The 20144-nt window shown below is 40.6% G+C and overlaps 1 pseudogene; it reads left to right on the top strand.

Annotated features, from left to right (window-relative positions):
- Nucleotides 1–12185: 12185 nt before the first annotated feature.
- LOC144221827 (U2 spliceosomal RNA) lies at nt 12186–12366 on the top strand (annotated as a pseudogene).
- The last annotated feature ends 7778 nt before the right edge of the window (nt 12367–20144 follow it).

Here is a 20144-nt window from a genome sequence, read left to right on the forward strand (position 1 = left end):
AACATGCTCCCTATTCCTGGGTCATTTTATTATTTTTTTTTAAATCTTTATTTTTGAAAGAGAGAGCACGAGCAGGGGATGAACAGAAAGAGGGGGAGACAGAGGATCAGAAGCAGGCTCTGTGCTGTTAGCAGATAGCCCAATGTGAGGCTTCAACCCATGAACTGTGAGATTGTGACCAGAGCAGAAGTTAATCGCTTAATCGACTGATCCATCCAGGCGCTACCCCCTCCCCACAGTTTTTAAGCTAACCCCAGACCAACTTCATCCGTAAATATTTCACCTAGAGATAAAGACTGTTAACCATAATACTATCATCATACCTGAAAAAAACTAACATTTTCTTAAAATCAAATATCCTGTTGATGGTCACATTCTCTGATTTTACATGGTGCTTTACAGTTAGTTTGTTTGAACCAGAATCCAGGCAAGGATGACCTATTGCGGTTAGTTTTCTAAGCTTCCCAGAATTTCCTCACTTTATTCTTAGCATTCTGTTATTGAGAAAACCTGGTCATCTGGCTTGTAGAATTTTCCACATGATGAATTTAGCAGGTTGCTTTCCTAGATTTTCCTGGGAGTGAGTTGAGTGGTTGTGCCCGTTTTTAATTTACTGCCTCTGGTTTCCAAAGCTGCCCTTCTTTGCCCCGTGTTGGGATTCAGGAACCTGCACACGTCTCACCAAATGGCATTGCTGACGGCGGCTGCTGGGGCAATGGGGCAGAGTGAGCGAGAGCGAAGGCCTTGCTTTTGGCCCTCAGGGCAGCCGGCACATCGGCAACCCTCGAGGTTCAGCCACGACTCCTCCCCCCCAGCAAGTTTCTGTGCCCTTGGCAGGCTGGGTGCCACAAGGTGACCACATTCTCCGCTCGTGGCTTTGAGCCTCAGCCTTGCACAGGACCCCACCTTTAAGTTTCTAAAGGTTCTTCTGTGTTCACCCCTCCTTAACCGTAGGGGTAGTGCCTGCCTGCTCCGCTCGCTGCTGCAGCGCCCCGTGTGTTCTCATACCCTGCTCAGTCGTTAGTTAACCCACCTTTTTACTAGTTAATAATTCTTTGCATTATTATTTCCTGTTATAATTACCGGCTTGCTTTGTTTCATGACCAAATCTTGGCTAATGAAATGGTACCAGGAATGGTGTCAGGAGACTAATCTTCAAAGTTTGCATCTCAGGATTAGTTTGCTGGTGCCCTTGGACTCCAGTGAAATGATAAGGTCCCTGCCGGTGGGAAATGGGGTGCTCATAATCCGTGAGACGCAATGACCTTACAGTTAGGCTGCCGCCTCTGCTTGAGATGAAGCAAGTGCTGTGGGAGCCGCCGGGACCTGGGCTGCCCTTGACTTTCACAGCCGTAATGATGTCTGCAAGGATCTGTGAGGGGCTGGTTCTGCACCCACAGTGTTCCTGTGAGGGTAAGTGGCAAGCAGGCTCAGGTCCTTAAGCCCTCAGTTCAAGCTGCAGTCCAATGACCTGAGTGCCTTCAGCCCAGACCCTAGTAGAATCATTTCACGTAGGTGAGGGACTCATGGATGTTCCTGAAAACCAAACAGAATTGTCCAGATTGCGGAATTACAACATCAGTTGAATTCATAGCCTCATCTTCTCATGTGACATTTAGGATATTGATCAGCAAAGATGGCACCTGATACTTGGAATGGCAACATGTGGTTGGACTCGGAAAATCTTAAAACTTCAAGTCTCTGGGTGCCTGGCTGGTTCAGTCAGTATAACATGCGACCCTTAATCTTGGGGGTGTGAGTTCAAGCCCCACGTTGGGCATAGAGCTTACCTTAAAAATTAATAATAAACTGGATTTAATAATTGTTTTAAAATGCTGTTATAAAAAAACACAAGGTCTCCCAGAGCTTGCCTTCCCAGTGGACATAGTTTGTTTGCCCTCCTGGGCGAGGCTGAGGAGGCTAACCTTTCCTTGAAAATCCTGAGATTCCTCACTGGGTACAGATTGCCTTGCAAAGACCCGCTCATTCTCAAGAACTTCTTTATTGCCACTACACCAATGGGGGCGGGGGAGAAGGAAAGAGATTTGCCTAACCTATATTGGCAGAAATCTGGGGGAAATGTGTGGGAGTGTGTCTGAAGAGACAGAGCCAGGAGAACAGAATGTAATACTAGTGGGGCTGAGTCCCTGACAGGGAGGCACTTCCTAGAGATTGTGGATGTAAAGTATTGGCTCTTAAGACTCTAATAGCTTACTTGGTTGGTCACCAAAACTTGGACACTTCGGTAGCCCGTGTTGTCTTTTTTGGTTTATATTGAGGTATAATCGACATATAACATATTACCTTCAGATAATATACCTTCAAACATAATTTGATATTTGTATATATTTCAAAAGGATCACTGCAGTCAATCTATCTACATAGTTACAAAATCTTTTTTCTTGTGAAGGGGCCTTTTAAGATTGATTCTCTTCACACCTTTCAAATATGTAATATGGTATTATTAAATATAGTGACCATGTTGTTCATTACATCCCCAGGACATCGTAATTTTATAACTGGAAGTCTGCACCTTTTGACACCCTTCACTCATTTCTCCTATTCCACGCCTCCTTGCTGGTAACCACCTGTCTGTTGTTTGTATCTATGAGTATGTTTTTTTTATTTGTTTTGGTTTGTTTTAGATTCTACATACAAGTGATATCATCTGGTAGTTGTCTTTCTCTGTCAGACTTATTTCACTTAGCATAATGTCCTCAAGGTCCATCCTTATTACTACAAATGGTAAGATTTCCTTCTATTTTTATGGCTGAACAGTATTCCCGTGGGTTGTGGGTGTGTATATACATCAGTTTCCTTATCCATTCATCCATCAATGAACACTTAGGTTGCTTCCTTGTCTTGGCTACTATAAATAATGCTGCAGTGAACATGGGGGTACATATATCTTTTTAGGCTACTGTTTTTATTTCCTGTGGATAAATACCCGAAAGTGGGATTGCTGGATCATAGAGTAGTTCTATTTTTAATTTTTTGAGGAACCCTCATACTGTTCTCCATAATGGCTATACCAATTTACATTCCCACCAACGAGGGTTCACAAAGGTGCACAAGGGTTCCTTTTTTTCCAACGTGCTTGCCAACAATTGTTATTTCTTGTCTTCTTGACTTTAGCCATCCTGACAGGGGTAAAGTGATACCTCATTGTAGTTTTGATTTGCATTTCCCTGATGATTAGTGATGTTGAGCACCTTTTCACAGATCTGTGGGCCATCTGTAGGTCTTCTTAATGTCTATTCAGATCCTCTGCCCATTTTTAAGTTAGGATGACTTTTTTATTTTTTGCTTTTGAGTTGTATGGATATTAACCCCTTATCAGATACATGATTTACAAATATTTTCTCCCTTTCTTAGGTTTCCTTTTATTTTTGTTGAAGGTGTCCTTTGCTCTGCAGAAGCTTTTTAGTCTGATGTAGTCCCACTTGTTTATTTTTGTTTTTTGTGTCAAATCCAAAAACTTAATTTGACCAATGTCAAATCCAAAACCTTAGTACCAACACCTATGTTTTCTTCTGGGAGTTTTATAGTTTCAGACCTTATGCTCAAATCTTTAATTCACTTTCAATTAATTTTTGTGTGTGGTATAAGATAGAGGTCTAACCTTATTCTTCATATGACCACCCAGTTTTCCAACACCATTTATTGAAAAGGCTGTACTTTCCCCATTGTATATTCTTGCCTCCCCTGTCATAAACTAATTGACCATATGTGTGTGGGTTTATTTCTGGGTTCTCTGTTGTGTTCCATTGATCTGTGTGTCTTTTTTTATGCTAACACCATACTGTTTGATTGTTACAGCTTTGTAATATAGTTGGAACATAGAGAGTATGATGTTTCCAGCTTTGTTTTTCATTCTTGTTTCTTCTTTGGCTAAGCAATCTTGAGAAAGAAGAACAAAGCTAGAAGCATCACAATTCCAGATTTCAAGATAAGCTACAAAGTCATTGTGATCAAGTAGACATTTGATCACACATTTTTCCAAAGAAGACCTAAAGAGGGCCAATAGACATGAAAGGATGCTCAGTATCACTAATGATCAGGGAACTAAAAATCAAAACCAAAATGAGCTATCACCTCACACCTGTGAGAATAACTAGTATGAAAAAGAAAAGAAATAACCAGGGTTGGTAAGGATGTGAGAAAGAGGAACCCTTAGGCACTGTTGGTGGGAATGTAAATTGTTACAGCCATTATTGAAAACCATATGGAGGTTCCTCAAAAAATTAAAAATAGTAATTTTATTGAGGGTTATGTGGCTGGCTCAGTTGATAGAGCATGTGATTCTTGATCACGAGATTGTGAGTTCAAGCCACACACTGGGTATAAAGATTACTCAGAAACATAAAATACTTTATCCAATAGCTTATCCAATAATTGCATGATTGGGCAGTTACCCAAAGAAATGAAAACACTAAATCAAAAAGATATATGCCCTCCTATACTTGTTGCCGTATTATTTACAGTATCCAAGATACGAAAGTAACCCAAGTGTTCATCAATAGAGAAATGGATAGAGAAGATTTGGTGTATACACACCCACACCCACACCCACACCCATACAGGAATGGTATACAGCTGTAAAAAGGAATGAAAACTTTGCCATTTGAAACAACGTGATTGGACCTAGAGTGTATTATGTTAAACAAAATAAGTCAGATAAAGACAAATGCCATATTGTTTCACTCATATGTGGAATTTAAAAAAAAAAAAACAAAAAGCAGAAGCAGACCTATAAATACAGAGAGCAAACTGATGTTTGCTAGAGGGAAGGGGGCGAGAGGGATGAACAAAATGGGTGAAAGGCAGGGAGATACAGTCTTCCAGTTATGGAATAAATAAGTCACAGGAGGGGTGCCTGGGTGGCTCAGTTGGTTAAGCATCTGACGTCTGCTCAGATCATGATCTCACAGTTTGTGAGTTTGAGCTCCACATTGGGCTTTGTGGTGACAGCTCAGAGCCTGGTGCCTGCTTTGGATTCTTTGTCTCCCTCTCTCTCTGTCTCTGTTTCTCTCTCAAAAATAAACATTAAAAAAAAATAAGTCACAGGAATAAAGGGCTCAGTATACGGAGTATAGTGACAGATGGCAACTACACTTGTGGTGAGCATAGTGTGACATGTAGAGGCGCTGAATCACTATGTTGCATACCTGAAACTAATGTAACCTTGTGTGTCAGCTATATACAAATAAAAGAAGCAAAATATTTTAAGATTGCTTTGGCTATTCAGTCTTTGTGACTCCATACAAACTTTAGGATTGTTTGTTGGATTTCTGTGAAAAATGCCAGTGGGACTTGATAAAAAGATTACATTGAATCTGTAGATTACTTGGGTTTTAACATTTAAGAATGTTAAAAATTTTTCTAATAGTTTATTGTCAAGTTGGTTTCCATATAACACCCTGTGCTCATCCCCACAAGTACCCTCCTCCATGCTCATCACCCCCTTCCCCTCCCCCCAACCCCCATCAGTCCTCAATTTGTTCTCAGCATTCAAGAGTCTCTCATGGTTTGCCTCCCTCTCCCCAACTATTTTTCCCCTTCTCCTCCCCCATGGTCCTCCGTTAAGTTCCTCCTAATCCTCTTACACGTGCAAACATAAAAAATTTTTAAATGTGTACTTATTTTTGAGAGAGAGAGAGAGAGAGAGAGCGCCAGCTAGCGAGCATGTGCCTGAGTGAGGGAGGGGCAGAGAGAGAGAGAGAGAGGATCTGAAGCAGCCTCTGTGCTAACAGTGCAGAGACAGGACTCAAACTCATGATCCTTGAGATCATGAGCTGAGGTAAAGTCAGACACTTTACCAATGGAGCCACCAGGGGCCCCTAACAATGTTAATTCTTAGTCTTAACAATGCTAATTCTCCCAACCCATGAGCACAGAATATCTTTCCATATATTTCTTTCATCCTCAGTTTCTTTCACTGTGTCTTCTAGTTTTCAATATACAGGTCTTTCATCTCCTTGGTTAAGTTTATTCCTAGATATTTATTCTTTTGATGCAATGGTAAATGGAATTGTTTCCTTAATTTCTTTTTCTGATAGTTCATTATTAGTGTATAAAAACACAACTGATCAGGGCAGATGGGTGACTCAGTCGGTTGAGCTTGAGCATCTGACTCTTGACTTTGGCTCCGGTCGTGATCTCACAGTTGGTGGGATGGAGCCCCGTGTCGGGCTCTGGGCTGACAGCAGTGCAGAGCCCACTTCATATTCTCTGTTCCCCCACCTCTCTCTGCCCCTCTCCTGCTGTGCTTTCTCTCAAAAATAAATAAAACTTGAAATATAAAAATTAATCAAATTAAATTAAAACACAACAGATCTTTGCATTGATTTTTGTATCCTGAAATTTTACTGAATTAATTTATTCTAATAGTTTTTTGGTGGAGTCTTTAGTTTTTTTATGTAGTATCATGTCATCTGCAAATAGCAAAAGTTTTCTTCTTTCTGATTGATTTGGATGCCTTTTGTTTATTTCTCATGTGTAACTGCTGTGGCCAGGACTTCTGGTACTCTGTTGAATGAGTGTTGAGAGTGGACATCTTTGTCTTCATCCTGATGTTAGAGGAAAAGTTCTCTGCTTTTCACCATTGAAAGTATGTTGTAAGCTGTGGCTTTGTCATATATACCCTTTACTATGTTGAGGTCTATTCCCTCAATACCCCCTTGTTTAGAGTTTTTACCATGGGTGAATATTGAATTCTGTCAAATGCTTTTTCTGCATCTATTGAGATGATTTTGTGCATTTTATCATAAGTTTTGTTAATGTGGATTTATGATGTTGATTGATTTACGAATATTGCGTCATCCTTGTATTTTGGGAATCAATCCTACTTGATCATGGTAAATGATCCTTTTTAATGTACTGTTGAATTCAGTTTGCTAAGATGTTGAGGATTTTTTCATTTCTGTTCATCTGGGATATTGGTCTGTAATTTTATTGTAGTGTGTTTTTTCTAGTTTTCGTATTTGGGTAACACCTCATAAAATGAATTTGGAAGCATTTCTTTCTTTATTTTTTTGCATTAGTTTGAGAAGGATCAATATTAACTCTGGCTTAAATATTTGGTAGAATTCACCTGTGACCCAACTTGTCCTAGGGTTTTAAGAGATTTTTTTTTATTATTGATTCAATGTCATTACTATTAATCTGTTCAAATTTTCTATTTATTTCTGATTCAGTCTTAGAAGATTGTATATTTCTAGGGATTTATATATTTCTAGAGTGTCCAATTTGTTGGCCTACAATTTTTATAGTATGTTCTTACGATTCTTTGTATTACTATAATGTTAGCTGTGTCTTAACTTTGATTTTATTCTGATTTTATTTGAACCCTCTCTCTTTGGTACTTGATGAGCCTGGCTAAGGTTTTATCACTTCTGTTTATATTTTCAAAGAATCAGCTCATAGATTCATCTTTTCCACTGATTTTTTTTTTTAGTCTTTATTTTACTTATTTCTACTCTGAACTTCCTTCCTTCCTTCTTTCCTTCCTTCCTCTTTGTTGTTGTTCTTCTAGTTCCTTTAAAAGTAAGATTAGATTCTTTGAAATTTTTTATTTGTTGAGGTAGGCCTGTATCACTGAAAGTTCCCTTTTAGAACTACTTTTACAGTGTCCCCAAAATTTTTAAGTGTTCTGGTTCCATTTTCATTTGCCTCAAGGTATTATTTTTTTTTTTCCTTCATTGACTCGTTGGTGTTTTAGTAACATGTTATTTTGTCTTCATGTGTTTGTGTTTTTGATTTGTTTTTTCAGTATTTATTTTGAGACAGAGCATACACACATGAGTGGGGGAGGGGTAGAGAGAAAGGGAGAGAGAATCCCCTGCAGGCTCCGTGCTGTCAGCACAGAGCCCATTGTGGGGCTCCATCTCCCGAACTGTAAGATCATGACCTGAGCCCAAATCGAGAGTCTGATGCCTAACCTACTGAGTCACCCAGGCGTCCCTTTTCAGTTTTTTCTTGTAATTTGATTTTTAGTTTCATAGTCTTGTGGTTGGGACAGATGCTTAATGTGATTTCAATCTTCTTAAATGTATTGAGACTTGTTTTATTTCTTAACATGTGATCTGCCCTGGAGAGTGTTTCATGTTCATTTGAGAAGAAATAGAATTCTTCTATTTGTGGATGAAATCTTCTGTATATATCTGTTAAGCCCCATCAGCTAATGCATTGTTCAAAGACACAGTTTCCTTACTGATTTTTCTGTCTGGATGATCTATCCATTGGTGTAAGTGGGATGTTAAATTCCACTATTATTGTATTACTGTCAATTTCTGCCCGTTTCTTAATATTTGCTTTACAAAAAACTTTTTTTTGCCTTATATATTTACATGCTCCTGTGTTGGGTGTGTACATATTTACAATTGTTATACCCTCTCAGTGGACCGATCCCTTCATCATTCTGAAATGCCCTTCTTTGTCTTTTGTCACTGTCTTTGTTTTAATGTCTATTTTGGGAAAAAAAATCCATTTTGTCTGATTTAAGTATTGCTATCTCAGCTTTTTTTTGTTTCCGTTTGCATGGAATACTTTTTTAATCCATTCACTTTCAGTCTGTGTGTGTCTTTAGGTCTGAAGTGAGTCTTGTGTAGGCGGTATATAGATAAGTCTTGTGTGGTTGTTTTTTATCCATTCAGTCACCCCATTTAGTCACTTGACATTTAAAGTAATTATTGACAGGTATGGGCTGACTGTCATTTTGTTCATTGTTTTCTCATTGTGTTTGTATTTCTTTTTTTAAAATATTTTTGAATGTTTTTATTTCTGAGAGAAAAAGAGAGAGAGGGTGAGCAGGAGAGGGTCAGAGAGAGAGGGAGACACAGAATCTGAAACAGCCTCCACGCTCTGAGCTGGCTGTCAGCACAGAGCCTGACGTGGGGCTCGAACCCACGAACGTGAGATCATGACCTGAGCTGAAGTCGGATGCTTAACCGACTGAGCCACCCAGGCGCCTTTGATTGTGTTTGTATTTCGACTTTGTGCTTTTCTTCTTGTTCTCTCCCCTTGTGAATTGATGAGTTTCTTTAGTGCTGTGCTTGGATTCTTTTTACTTTTTGTTTATCTACTATAGATTTTTGATTTGTGGTCACCATGAGGTTCATATCAAATATCTTATGTGTAGAAACCTCGTTTTTAAGTTGATGGTCATTTTTAGTTCAGACAGTCTAAAAGCACTGTATTTTGACTGCCCATCCCCAACATTTTATGTATAAGACATTCCATTTTGCATCCTTTTATTTTGTGCATTCCTTAACTTATTATTGTATATATAACTGTATATATAACTACTTTTGTCTTTTGACTTTCATACTAGCTTTTTAAGTGATTATTTTCCATTTAGTATCTGTTTGTTTTTACTGGTAAATGTTTTTCCTCTCAAAATTGTCTTCTATTTATAGTCTTTACTTTTCCACTTAAAGTCCTTTTTGTATTTTTTAAAGATTTTTAAATGTTGTTATTTATTTTTGAGAGAGAGATAGAGACAGAGTGAGCAGGTGAGGGTCAGAGAGAGAGGGAGTTGCAGAATCTAAAGACAGGCTTCAGGCTCTGAGCTAACTGTCAGCACAGAGTCTAATGCAGGGCTTGAACCCACGAAGTTCAAGATCAGGACCTGAGCTGAAGTCAGATGCTTAACTAACTGAGCTACCCAGGCATCCTGAAAAAGTCCTTTTAGTATTTCTTAGAAGGCTGGTTTAGTTGCAATGAACTCCTTTAACTTTTGTGTCTGGGAAATTCTATTTCTCCTTCAATGCCAAATGATAACCTTGTTGGGTAAAGTATTCTTGATTTTAGCCTTTTCTTTTTTTTTTTTTTTTTTTTTTCCTTTTCAGCATGTTGGATATATCTAGTCCCTCCTTTCTGGACTCCAAAGTTTCTGTTGAAAAGTGAACTGATAGCCCTGTGCAGTTTTTCTTATATATAACTCATTGTTTTTCTCTTGCTGCTTTTAAGATTCCTTTTTTCTTTAATTTTTAAAGAAATTCTTTGATTTTTAATTTTTAATATTTTAATTACTATGTATCCTGTTTTGGACCTCCATGAGTTTATCTTGTTTGGATGTTTCTAGGCCTTCTGGACCTGGATGTCCATTTCCTTTCCCAGGTTAGGCCATTTTCAGCTATTTTTTTTTTTTAAATCATGCCATATATATATTTAAAAAATTTTTTTTATTCTAGTGTTATATTCATTTAAGATGTACAATACAGTTATTCAACCATTACATGCGTGCAATGAGAGAGAGAGAGAGAGAGAAGAGTGTGTGAGCCGGGGAGGGCCAGAGAGACCAAGACCCAGAATCTGAAACAGGCTCCAGGCTCTGAGCTGTCAGCAGACAGCCTAATAATAGGGCTCGAACCCACGAACCATGAGACCATGACCTCAACCAAAGTCAGATGCTTAGCCAGCTGAGCCACCCAGGCGCCCCACAGCAAGTGCACTTCTTAATCCTCATCACGTATTTCACCCATCGTCCTACCCCCCTCCCCTCAGGAGACCATCAATTTGTTCTCTATAGTTAAGAGTCTGTTTCTTGGTTTGTCTCTTTCTCCCTCTGTCTCTTTTGGCTGTTTGTTTTGTTTCTTAAATTCCACATATGAGTTGAATCATATTTAATTTAGCATTTATACTTTCTAGTTCTATCTATGTTGTTGCAAATGGCAAGATTTTATGTATTATGGTGAATACTATTATGTATATATACCACCTCTTCTTTGTCTATTCATCTACTGATGGGCTGATTCCATCATTTGGCTATGGTAAATAATGCTGCCATAAACATAGGGGTGCACGTATCCCTTTGTGTTAGTGCTTTTGTATTTTGGGGGTAAACACCCAGTAGTACAATTGTTGCATCATACAATTTTTTAGTGTTTTTTTTTTTTTTTTTTTTTTTTTTTTTTTTGAGAGGGAGAGAGAGAGCAAGTAAGAGAGGTACAGAGAGAGGGGAAGACACAGAATCTGAAGCCAGGCTCTAGGCTTCGAGCTGTCAGAACAGAGCCCAACACAGGGCTCAAACTCATGAACTGCGAGATCATGATCTGAGCTGGAGTCAGAAGCTCAACCAACTGAGCCACCCAGCCACACCAAGGAGAGTTCTGTTCTAGCTTTGTTTTGCTTTTCAAAAATTGCTTTGGCTATTTGGGGCCTTTTGTGGTTCCATATAAATTCTAGAAATGTTTGTTCTAGTTCTATAAACTATGCTGTTGGTATTTTGATAGGGTTTGCATTAAATACGTAGATTGCTTTGGAGAGTATAGACATTTTAACAATATTCTTCCATCTATGAGCATAGAATGTCTTTCCATTTCCTTTATTTTTTTAAAGTTTATTTTACTTATTTTGAGAGAGAGCACGCAAATGTAAGAGGAGGAAGGGCAGAGAGAAGGAGAGAGTGAATCCAAGCAGGATCTGCACTGTTAGCACAGAGCTTGATGCAGGGCTTGATCTCACAAACCATGATACTGTGATCTGAGCTGAAATCAAGAGTCAGCTGTTTAACTGACTGAGCCACCCAGGCGGCCTTATGTGTCCATTTCTTTGTGTTGTCTTCAGTTTCTTTCATCAATGTTTTTATAGTTTTCAGAATACAGGCCTCTCACCTCTTTGGTTAGGTTTCTCCTAGGTATATTATTATTTTTGGTTTATTTGTAAAATGAGATTGTTAATTTCTCTTTCTGGTGCTACATTATTAGTGTATAGAAATGCAACAGATCTCTGCACATTGATTTTTGTTACCTGAAACTCTACTGAATTCATTCAAGAGTTTTCTCTTGAGTTCTAGTAGGTTTTGATGAAGTCTTTAGGGTTAAACTATCATGTCACCTGCAAATAGTGAAAGTTTCCCTTCTTCCTTATCAATTTGGATGCCTTTTCTTTGTTTTTGTTGTCTGATCACCATGGGTAGGACTTCCAGTACTATGTTGAATAAAAGTGGTGAGAGTGGACATCCTAATCTTGTTCCTGACCTTAGGGGGAGTCTTTTTCCCCCCCCCCACTGAGTGTGATGCTTGCTGTGGGATTTTCATATAAAGCCTTCGTGATGTTGATGGTTTTTTATCATGAATGGATAATGTACTTTGTCAAATGATTTTTCTGAGTTTATTGAAATGATCATATGGTTTTCATCCTTTCTCTTGAGATGATGTGTCATACTGATTTTGCAAATATTGATCGCTTCTCAGCCTTTTGGCTAAGATCAAGTGTGATTTTGCAAATATTGAACCACTTTTGCATCCCTGGAATAAAGCCCACTTGGTCATGGTAAATGGTTTTTTAAAGGTATTGTTGGATTTGGCTTGCTAGTATTTTCTTGAAGATTTTTACATCTGTGTTCATCAGAGATACTGGCCTATGCTTCTCTTTTGTGGTGATGTCTTCATCTGGTTTTGGTATCAGGGATAATGATGGCTTCATAGAATGAATTCAGAAGCTGTTCTTCCTCTCTAGATGCTGGCGAGGATGTGGAGAAACGGGCACCCTCCTACACTGTTGGTGGGAATGTAAACTGGTACAGCCCCTCTGGAAAACAGTGTGGAGGTTCCTCAGGAAACTAACAATAGAACTCCCCTATGACCCAGCAATAGCACTGCTAGGAATTTACCCAAGGGATACAGAAATGCTGATGCATAGGAGCACATGTACCCCAATGTTCATAGCAGCACTCTCCACAATAGCTAAAACATGGAAAGAGCCTAAGTGCCCATCAACGGATGAATGGATCAAGAAGATGTGGTTTATCTATACCATGGAATACTACATGGCAATGAGAAACAATGAAATCTGGCCATGTGTAGCAACATGGATGGACCTTGAGGGTGTTATGCTGAGCGAAATAAGTCAGGCAGAGAAGGACAAATATCATATGTTTGCACGTATAGGAGGATTAGGAGGAACTTGACGGAGGAACAAGGGGGAGAAGAAGGGCGGAAATGGTGGGGGAAAGGGAGAGAGGCAAACCATGAGAGACTCTTGAATGCTGACAAAAACTGAGGACTGATGGATGTGGGGGGGAGGAGGGATGGGCATGGAGGGGGACACTTGTGGGGATGAGCACTGAGTATTATGTGGAAACTAATTTGACAATAAACTATTTGTAAAAAAAAAAAAAAAAAGCTGTTCTTCCTCTTTTCTCATTTGGAATAGTCTGCGAAGAATAGGTATTACCTCTTTAAAATGTTTGGTAGAATTCACCTGTAAAGACATCTGATCCTAGACCTCTGTTTGTTGGGAATTTATTGATTACTGATTGAATTCTCTTGCTGGCAATTGGTTTGTTCAAACTTTCTATTTCTTCCTGTGTCAGTTTTGGTAGGTTAAATTTTTTAGGAATTTATCTGTTTCTTCTAGATTGTCAAATGTTTTGGCATATAACCTTTCATAATCTCTTAAAATTGTATTCTTGTGGTGTTGATTGTTATTTCTCCTTTTCATTTCTGATTTTTTAAGCCTTTGTCTCTCTGTCTCTCTGTCTCTCTTTTTCCTTGAGAGATTGCAAGCTGGGGCAGGAGGGAGGGAGAATGAGAATGAGGTGGGGAGGGAGGGAGAATGAGAATGAGGGGGGAGGGAGGGAGAATGAGAATGAGGGGGGAGGGGGAGGGGAGAGGGCTTAGTCAGCGGAGTGTCTGACTCTTGATTTTGGCTCCAGTCATGATCCCTGGGTCCTGAGATCGAGCCCTGATTGGGCTCTGCATAGAGTGTGGAGCTTGCTTGGGATTCTCTCCCCCCTCCCCCCTCTCCCCTCTTTCTCTCTCTCTCTCCACATCTGGCAGAGGTTTATCAATTTTGTTGATCTTTTCGGAGAACTGGCTCCTGGCTTCATTGATCTGTTGTATTGTTTTTATAGTTTCTGTATCCTTTGTTTCTGCTTTCCTCTTTATTATTTCCTTCCTTCCACTGATTTTTGTTTGTTCTTTTTCTGGCCTCTTTAGGTGTAATGTTAGCTGGTTTATTTGAGATTTGTCTTGTCCTTGAGGTCGGCCTGTATTGCTAAAAAGTCCCCTGTGAGAACAACTCTTACTGCGTCCCAGAGGATTTGGACTGTTTTCATTTTCTGTGTAGTTTCCGTGTAGTTTTCTATTTTTTCTTTGATTTCTTGGTGGACTCCTTCATCGATTAGTAGCATGTTATTTAACCTTCATGTATTTGTGGTGTTTCCAGAGTTTTTTCTTGTGGTTGATTTCTAGTTTTACGGCATTGTGCTCAGAAAAGATACATGGTACAAGTTTGATCTTTGAGAATTTGTGGATGCTTGTTTTGTGCCTAATGTATGATCTATTTTGGAGAATTTCCCAGGTCCACTTGAAAAGAAGGTATATTCTGCTATTTTAGGAAAGAATGTTCTGAATATATCTGTTAAATCCATCTAGTCCAGTGTGTCATTCAAAGCCACTGTTTCCTTATTAATGTTCTGTTTGGATGATCTGTCCGTTAATGTAAGTGCTGTGTTAAGATCCCTTATTATTGTTTTACTATCAATTAGTTCCTTTGTTTTACTATCAATCAGAAGGAGAGGGAGGGAGAGGGAGAGAAGGAGAGGGAGTTCCTTTATGTGTGTTACTTCTGTATTATGTATTTGGATGCTCCGTGTTGAGGACATTAATATTTATAATTCTTAGATCTTATTAGAGCATCCCCTTCGTTATTATTATTTTATTATTATCTCTTTTCTTTCTTCCCTTCCCTTCTCTCCTTCCTTCCTTCCTTCCTTCCTTCCTTCCTTCCTTCTGTCTTTCTGTCTGTCTGTCTTTCTGTCTGTCTTTCTGTCTGTCTGTCTGTCTGTCTGTCTGTCTTTCTGTCTTTCTTTCTGTCTTTCTTTCTTATTTTTGAGTTATCACTGTATCTAACATAGGGCTTAAACTCATGACCCCGAGATCAAAAGTTGCTTGCTCCACTGACTGAGCCAGCCAGGTGCTCCCCTACTTAGGTTTCTTTTGACACCCATTTGCATGATAAATGTTTCTGCAAACCGTCCCTTTCTGTCTGCAGGTGTCTTTAGGACTGAAAGGAGTTTCTTCTAGGCAGCATATAGATGGATCTATATGCTTGGAGCATTTGGTCCATTTACATTCAAATAATTTATTTTTTTAGTGTTTGTTTATTTGAGAGAGCAACAGTGTGTGTGCTTATGAGCAGGAGAAGGGCAGAGAGAAGGGGGGTGGGGAGAGAGAATTTGAAGCAGGCTTTATACCTGCTGGTGCAGAGCGCAATGCAGGGCTCAATCTCAGGAACCATGAGATCATGACCAGAGCTGAAATCAAGAGTTGGACGCTTAACCAACTGAGCCACCCAGGTGCCCCCCAGACTAATTATTGGTATATATGTATTTGTTTACATTTTGTTACTTTTGTGCATTTTGTAGCTTTTCTCTGATCCTTTCTTTTTCTCTCTTTGAAGGTTTGCTGCTCTTCTTTAGTGATATACTTGGATTCCTTGTTCTTTGCATATCGTTTTTTTGATTTGTGGTTACCATTTGGTTTATATATTACATCTGAATACAGCAGTCTATATTAAGCTGATGGTCACTTAATTTTGAACTCCTTCTTTACTCTTCATGTTTCAATATTTGGTATCCTATCTTACATTGTTTGTGTCCCTCTTGACTGATTTTTACAGATAGACTTAATTTTTTTTTGTTCTTCCTATTTTTCTTACTCCTACGATTTTTGCTTTCCATGCAGAGTTCCCTTTAACATTTCTTATAGGACTCATTTAGTCCTTATAGGAATGATTTAGTGATTATGAATTCCTTCAGCTTTTGCTCATCTGGCAAACTGTCTCTCCTTCTATGGAATGATAGCCATGAATGATAGCCTTGAATGATAGACTCACTGGATAGAGTATTCTTGGCTGCAGAGTTTCCCTCTTTAGCACTTTGAATACATCATGATACTCCCTTCTGTCCTGCAAAATTCCTGCTGAAATATTAACTGACTTCCTTACGGGGTTTCCTTAGTGTGCAACTGTCTTCTTTTCTCTTGCAACCTTTAACATTCTGTCACTATCACCATTTTCTACCATTTTAATTACTATGTGTCTTGGTGTGGGCCTCCTTGGGTTGCATTTGCTGGGGGGAGCTCTATGCCTCCTGAATGTGGATCTATGTTTCCCTCCCCAGATTTGGGAAGTTTTTAGCTATTGTTTCTTCAAATACGTTTTCTGCCCCCCTCTCTCTATTCTACTTCTGGGATCCCTGTAATAGGCTATTAGTATATTTTATGTTGTCACAGATATCCCTTAAACTATCCTCATTTTTTAATTTTTATTTTTTTTTAAAATGTTAGACATTTATTCATTTTTGAGAGACAGAGTGTGAGTTGGGGAGGTGCAGAGACCAAGGGAGACACAGAATCCGAAGCAGGTTCTAGGCTCTGAGCTGTCAGCACAGAGCCCGACTCGGGGCTTGAACTCCTGGATGGTGAGATCATGACCTGAGCTGAGGTCAGAAGCTTAATCTGAGCCATGCAGGCACCCCATCTTCATTTTCAAAAATCTTAATTATTTTTTAGGTAGACTCCATGCCCAGCATGGAGTGGAACACGGGGCTTGAACTCATGATCCTGAGATTGAGACCTGAGCTGAGATCAAGAGTTAGACACCTAACCAAGTGAGCCACTCAGGTGCCCCATAACCTATCCTCATTTATATTGGGGTTTATTTTTTTTGGGGGGTATGTTTTCTTTATTGTTGTTTTGTTTTTTGTTTAATGTTTATTTTTGAGAAAGAGAGAGACCGAGCCTGAGCAGGGGAGGGGCAGAGAGAAAGGGAGACACAGAATCCATAGCTGTCAGCACAGAGCCCAATGTGGGGCTCGAATTCATGAACCATGAGCTCAAGACCTGAGTGGAAGTCAGATGCTTACCTGTCCTCATTTGTAAGACATTTTTTTTTTTTTTGGCTGTTTAATTTGGTTGCTTTCTACTACCCTGTCTTCCAGATCACTGATCCATGATGCTACATCCTTTAATCTACCGCTGACTCCCTCTAGTGTATTTTTCATCTCACTTATTGTGTTCCTCAGCTCTGATTGGTTCTTTTCATATATTTTTTTGTTGAAGTTCTCAGTGAGTTCATCTGCTCTTACTCTTTTCTCAAGTTTGATAAGCATCTTTGACCATTTCTTTGAGATCTTTATCAGGTAGATTGGTTATCTTGATTTTGTTTTACTTTCTGTTGAGGTTTTGTCTTTTCATTTGGAACATGAAATATTCCTGTGTGTCTTCACTTTGACACTTTGTTTGATTCCGTGTGTTAGGTAGGCCAGCTACAGTCCTGGTTTGGAAGGCAGCGCCCTTATGTAGACGGCGTCCTGTGGTACTCAGTAGCTCAATTCCCCTTGTCACTAGAAGGCACTCCAGGTCTTTCCAGGTGTGGGATGTGTGTGCCGTCCTGTTGTGACTTGGTGACAGCTGGTGCAGACATGCTGTGGGGTGGGGCTGGCCTCCAGCATGGTTGGCCGAGAGGCCCCGCTGCAGCTGCTGCGGGTGGACTGTTGGGTGAGGTTAGTCCCCAGTACAGGTCACCGAGAGTCCTTGCCACAACTCTTGCTGATGTGCTGGGGGACAAGGCTGTCTCCTCTCCCTGCCGGTCTTGTCAAGGGCTGTCCAGCGTGTCAGGGCGGTAGTCGCTTTGGGAGGTAGCCGGTCCTATCCACGGCTGTCTGTGGAGTGTGGCTGGGCAGGAACTTCTTTGGCGGGGCACCTGCTGGGATGGGTGGTGTGGGTCTGAGGGGAAACGCTAGGGTGGAGCGCGTGATACTAACCATTAGACGGAGAATGGCCAAACTGGCTCCCGTCAGCAGTGGGGCAGTTACGTGGAAGGAGGGCAAGAAAAATGGTGTGTACCAGCACTTCTATCCCAGAGAAAGTTCTTCCAGATTCCTGCCCCTCTGCCACATGCCCTGCAGTCCTTCAGTTTCTCACACATGTAATCCAGGTACTTCTGAAAGTGCTCCCTCTCTGATGGGTCTCGGAGTGAGTGACAGTGTGTTTGCCCTTTAAGGGTGGAGTCTCTGTTTCCTGTATCTTTCTGGGCCTCCCAGAATTCAGCCCTGCTGATTCGGAAAGCCAGAAATTATGGGGGCTTGTCTCCCCAGCGCAGATCCCAGGGCAAGGGGTGTTGGATGTGGGGCCTGAACCCCTCATTCCTCAGGGAGGATCTTTGTACCTGTGATAATTCTCATGAGTGTGGTTCCCCACCTGGGCAGTTGTGTTCTAACCACATCTCTAACCTACCTTCTCCGTCCGGCCTTCTCTCTCTGTCTTCAGGTGTTGTGCCAGTCTTCACCTCACCTACAGAGGGAGTTGCACTTCATTCAGCTGCAGCCTTGATGGGTCTGTGGGAGGAAATGAGCTCAGGATCCTCTTACTCTGCCATCTTCTTAAGTTGCCCCCTGTCGTCTCTAACTTTTGCGACTAATTAGAACGTGTCTTGGTGTCTCTTTGGACTCCTTTTATCTGGAACTCTCCAGGCTTCCTTGGTCTAGATGCCTGTTTCCTCCCCCAGATCAGAGAAGTTTTTAGCCCTGATTTCTGCATACGTTTTTCTGCCCTCCTCTCTCTTCTCCTTCTGAGAGCCCTGTAATGCATGTAGTGGTTTTCTTGATGATGTCCGGTAAGTCCCACAAGCTATATTCACTTGTTTTCATCTTTCTTCTTGCTATTCTGATTCCATGGTTTCCACCGCCCTATGTTTGAGTTCACTGATCCTTTCTTTTGCTTCATCTAGCCTCCTTTTGTTTTCGTGGACTTTTTAAAATGTTTGTTTATTTATTTTTTCTTAAATCGTTTGTCAAGTTGGTTTCCATATAACACCCAGTGCTTATCCCAACAAGTGCCCTCCTCCATGACCCCTGTCCCTCTTCCCCTCCCCCCCACCCCCAGCAGCCGTGGGGTTTTTTTAAATGTTTATTTTGGAGGGAGGGAGGGAGAGGGGAATGTTTATTTTTGAGGGGGGAGAGAGAGAGAGAGGAGAGAGGGAGAGGGAGGGGGAGAGAGAGAGAGAGAGAGATAGCATGATCAGGGGAGGGGTAGAGAGAAAGAGGGAGGCAGGATCTGAAGCAGGCTCCAGGCTCTGAGCTGTCAGCACAGAGCCCATGTGGGGTTCAAATTCATGAACCGTGAGATCACAACCTGAGCCAAAGTCGGACACTTAACTGACTGAGCCACCCAGGCACCTCTAGCTTTCTTTTGAACTGTTTTATTGTTACCTTGTTAGTTATTGCATTCTTCAGTTCTGTGACTTCTGTTTGGTACTTTGTTATATTTTCTTTGTTGAAATTTTCACTTTGTTCATTCATGATTTTGAACTTGGTGAGCATCTTTACGACCATTATCTTGAAATCTTTATAAGGTAAATCACTTATCTCCATTTCATTATGGTCTTCTTCTGAGGTGCTTTTTAAAAGTTTTTATTTATTTATTGAGAGACAGGTGGGGAGGGGCAGCAAGAGAGAATCCCAAGCAGGCTCTGCACTGACAGTGCTGGATGTGGGGCTCGAACTCCTGAACTGCAGGATTATGACCTGAGCCAAAACCAATAGTCAAATGCTTAATCAACTGAGCCGTCTAGGTGCCCCTTATTCTGAGGTTCTTCATTTTCTTTGACTCTGTTGGTTACTGTGCATTTGACAACACAGCCACCTCCTTCAGTTTTGAAGGAGTGTCTTGTGTAGAAGATCGTCCTTACTGTTCAACCCTAGCTCTTGGGGGTCTCAATCTTTGTGACTGTACAAGCAGCTTACTTTATTGTTAGTGACTCCTGGTAGTTGAAAGTATACCAAGACCTGTCTGTGCCCCAAAGGGGAGGATCTCTGTCAGCACTCAGATTCAGGCTGATAGGAAGCCAGACCCTCAAACAGCAGCTTTTTAAGTACACCCGTGTACCTGTTTCAGGGGGAGAATGGGGAATGAGCATTTCTGCCTGGCCTCTCTGCACTGAGCCCTGGGGTGATTGCCAGTTAAGAAATGTTTCTTTATTATCCAATTACACCTGTGAACAGAAGCCCACCAGCCACCAGGGCCAGGCTATCAAGGGATCTATCTTTTGGGTGGTAGTCTACCCCTCCCCTGATCATGCTCGCTCTCTCTCTCTCTCTCTCTCTCCCCCCTCCCTCTCCCTCTCCCTCTCTCTCC

Source organism: Crocuta crocuta, unplaced genomic scaffold, assembly GCF_008692635.1.
Source record: "Crocuta crocuta isolate KB4526 unplaced genomic scaffold, BGI_CrCroc_1.0 scaffold580, whole genome shotgun sequence".
Classification (NCBI taxonomy): Eukaryota; Metazoa; Chordata; class Mammalia; order Carnivora; family Hyaenidae; genus Crocuta; species Crocuta crocuta.